The following is a 3003-nucleotide window of genomic DNA, read 5'->3' as shown; positions in this document are numbered from 1 at the left end:
CCCCGCCCTTTCCCGGGAGCACCCCATCCCCGGCTCCGTTACCCCGGAACCCCGGAACGCCCCCCGGCCGTTATCCCGATGTTCCCCCGGAGCCGGTACCGTTCCCGAGGCTCTCCGGGTGTCCCGGTGTCCCCGCGCCAGCCAGGAGCCCATCCCTGCTGCCGCTTCCCTCCGGATCCGGCTGCCGGAGCTGCTCCAATCCCACCCTTTCCCGGGAAATGTCGATCCGTGCCCGCTGTCCCGAGGCCGCTCGGTGTCGCTCCAACGGGCACGGAATGAGGATGGATTGGTGCTTATCCCTGCTGGAATTGTGCCTTTGAGGCCTCGCTGATCCCATCCGGCATTCCCAAAATCCCACGGGCTCGGGAAAAGCAGCAGCTCAAGGAAAGGGGAAAAGGGAAAGGGAAAAGAGAAAGGGGAAGGGAAAGGGAAAGGGAAAGGGAAAGGGAAAGGGGGAAGCTGCTTCCCAAAATCCCACAGGCTCTGGAAAAGCAGCAGCCCAAGGAAAAGGGAAATGGGAAAAGGGAAGAGGGGAAAAGGGGGAAAAAAGGAAATGGGAAAAGGGGAAAGGGAAATGAAAAGGGAATGGGGAAAGAAAAGGGAAAAGGGGAAAGGGAAAAGGGAAAAGGGGAAAGGGAAAAAGGGAAAAGGGAGAAGGGAAAAGGAGAAGGGAAAAAGGGAAAAAGGGAAAAAGGGAAAAGGGAAAGCTCCTTCCCAAGGAAAAGGAAAATGGGAAAAGGGAAGAGGGGAAAAAGGGGAAAAAAAGGGAAAAGGGGAAAGGGAAACAAAAAGGGAAAAGGGAAAGGGAAAAGCTCCTTCCACCCATGGGCTCTGGAAAAGCAGCAGCTCAAGGAAAAGGGAAATGGGAAAAGGGAAAAGGGAAAAAGGAAAAGGGAGAAGGGAAAAGGGAGAAGGGAGAGGGGAGAGGGGAGAAGGGAGAAGGGAAAGGGGGAAAGGGAAAAGAGAAAGGAAAAGCTCCTTCCCATATATCCATGGGGTCTGGAAAAGCAGCAGCTCAAGGAAAAGGGAAAGGGAGAACGGAAAAGGCAAAAGGCAAAAGGAAAGGCTCCTTCCCAAGGAAAAGGAAAATGGGAAAAGGGAAGAGGGGGGAAAAGGGAAAAAAAGGGAAAGGGGGAAAGGGAAACGAAAAGGGAAAAGGGAAAGGGAAAAGGAAAAGGGGGAAAAGGAAAGGGAAAAGGAAAAGGGGGAAAAGGAAAAGGGAAAATAAAAGGGGGAAAAGGAAAAGGGAAAATGGAAAGGGAAAAGGGAAAGGGAAAAGGGAAAGGGAAAAGGAAAAGGGAAAAGGGAAAAGGGAAAAGGGAAAGGGAAAAGGGAAAGCCCAAGGAAAAGCTCCTTCCCAAGGAAAAGCTCCTTCCCAAACATCCACAGGCTCCAGAAAAGCACCAGAACACCAGAAATCCATGGAAGGGGCTCCTCCATTGTCCCTCACCGGGAATTCTGGGAAGCAGCAGCAGCAGAGCCCGGCCAATCCCGCTCCCATCCCAAAGCAGATCCCAACAACTCCCGGCCCCTTCCCATTCCCAGGAGCCTCTCCAGGCCTCCCCTTCCCTCCTTTCCCACTCCGGCTTCCCGGGAAATTCCAAAGTCTCCGCGGAGCTGCCGGCATCCGAAAAATTCCAGACCTTCCCGCAATTCCCATGCCTGGATTTTTTTATGGGATGCTGGAATTCCATCCGAGGGAAAGGCAGCGGGAGAGGGGATCCCGAATTCCCAAACCGGGCCACGGAATCCCGGGATTTCAGGAGCTTTGAATCCCGGTTTTCCGAACATCCCCATGATGCCTTCGGAGTTCATTTTGGGATAACCCCGACATGAGCGAGACCGGGAGCATTTTCCAGTGGATTTCGGGATTCCAGCCGGGAATCAGGGCCTGGAAAAGCTGGGAAAAATCTGGGAAAAGCCCTGGGAATAAAGCAGGGCGGGGATGAGCCCCTTGGGGCTCTCCAGGCGCAATTCCCGGCTGGAATGAATCCGTGATCCCGGATTTCTGCAGGTGGCGGGATGCAATCCGTGGGAATGTCCCGGGAATGTTGGGGTTGCTCGGGATAGCCCGGAATTGTGGGGGAATTCCGTGGGAACTGCGGGGGAATTGTGGGGGAATTCCGTGGGAATTGCGGGGGAATTGCGGGGGAATTCCGTGGGAATTCCAGGGGAATCGCGGGGAAATTCCGTGGGAATTGTGGGGGAATTCCATGGGAATTCCGGGGGAATTCCAGGGGAATCGCGGGGAAATTCCGTGGGAATTGTGGGGGAATTCCATGGGAATTCCGGGGGAATTCCAGGGGAATCGCGGGGAAATTCCGTGGGAATTGTGGGGGAATTCCATGGGAATTCCGGGGGAATTCCAGGGGAATCGCGGGGAAATTCCGTGGGAATTGTGGGGGAATTCCATGGGAATTCCGGGGGAATTCCAGGGGAATCGCGGGGAAATTCCGTGGGAATTGTGGGGGAATTCCATGGGAATTCCGGGGGAATTCCAGGGGAATTGCAGGGGAATCGCGGGGAAATTCCGGGGGAATCGCGGGGGAATTCCGTGGGAATTGCGGGGGAATCGCGGGGGAATTCCGTGGGAATCGCGGAGGAATTCCGTGGGAATTGAGGGGGAATTCCGTGGGAATTCCGTGGGAATCGCGGGGGAATCGCGGGGGAATTGCGGGGGAATCACCTTGGTGTGGAGCTTGGCGAACTGCTTGTCATCGAGCAGCGGCTGCGAGTACACGCGGCGCTTGTAGCGGAACTGCGGAGATAAGAGGGGAGATAAGAGATAAGGGGTTGGCAGAGATCAGAGATCAGCAATGAGAGATAAGAGATGAGAGATGATAGAGATGAGAGAGAAAAGAGAGAAAAGAGAGAAAAGAGAGAAAAGAGAGATAAGAGAGATAAGCGAGATAAAGGAGATAAGAAAAAAGAGGGAAAAGAGAAAAGAGGAAAAAAGAGAAAAAAAAAGAGATAAGAGATAAGAGATGAGAGAGATGAGAGAGA

At 53.9% G+C, this 3003-nt stretch overlaps 1 protein-coding gene across 1 annotated transcript in view; it reads right to left on the bottom strand.

Moving 5' to 3' along the window:
- LOC108444910 (SH3 and multiple ankyrin repeat domains protein 3-like) overlaps window positions 1-2803 on the bottom strand; it is a 12101-nt gene extending 9298 nt beyond the window's left edge. Inside the window, exon 1 of the mRNA XM_017727138.1 lies at window positions 2687-2803. The gene's annotated coding sequence lies outside the window, so the exon portion shown is untranslated. The remainder of the gene's footprint in view (window positions 1-2686) is intronic.
- Between the last annotated feature and the right edge of the window lie 200 nt (window positions 2804-3003).

This window comes from Corvus brachyrhynchos, unplaced genomic scaffold (genome assembly GCF_000691975.1).
Source record: "Corvus brachyrhynchos isolate BGI_N302 unplaced genomic scaffold, ASM69197v1 scaffold692, whole genome shotgun sequence".
In the NCBI taxonomy this organism is placed as follows: Eukaryota; Metazoa; Chordata; class Aves; order Passeriformes; family Corvidae; genus Corvus; species Corvus brachyrhynchos.
Note: the sequence above shows the minus strand (reverse complement) of the source record. Positions and strands in the feature narration are given on the sequence as shown.